Below are 600 nucleotides of genomic sequence, written 5' to 3'. Positions count from 1 at the left end.
CTTTATCCACCCGATCCTCCCCAGCATCGGCGGTGAAATCAGTCATCGGACCTCCGGGCAGAGATACTATCTCGTCAACCGATGGAGCATCATCGGTCTCCACCAGTTCTGCACCGCCCATTGCCGGAGATGGCTCTTCAGTCACCAGAGAGTTAACCGGAAGATCCGTCGGAAGAACTTTTTGGGAAGAACTGCCTGCCATTGTTGATTCGATAACGAGAAAGAAACAAAGTTTGAGGGACGAAGACGGAAGTTATGTCAATCGAAGAACAAAGATGAAGGTGAATTAGCGGGAAGAAAAGCTTCTTCAGAATCTCTCTCAGACAAACAATGAGAATATAAAAAATGAATGCCTCAGCCCTCATTTATAGGCAACACAAGTGGCTTTCATGAACCCCAATAGCCACCATTAACTACATGACCAACCGCACACCGGTTCAATTCTATAGAAACATGCATCATTATGACAAGCTCCATGAAGCAACTTTTAAGTCGCCAACCGGCATCTCGCCCTTGAAACTGGTTGTAGCGACACAACATTAGGGCTCCAACCCTGAGTTGAGCGTTTTCCTTTAGCCAACATTAGGGCTCCGAACCCCT

This window comes from Nicotiana attenuata, unplaced genomic scaffold, assembly GCF_001879085.1.
Source record: "Nicotiana attenuata strain UT unplaced genomic scaffold, NIATTr2, whole genome shotgun sequence".
Classification (NCBI taxonomy): Eukaryota; Viridiplantae; Streptophyta; class Magnoliopsida; order Solanales; family Solanaceae; genus Nicotiana; species Nicotiana attenuata.
The sequence above is the reverse complement of the archived record's forward strand: the minus strand, read 5'-3'. Positions refer to the sequence as shown.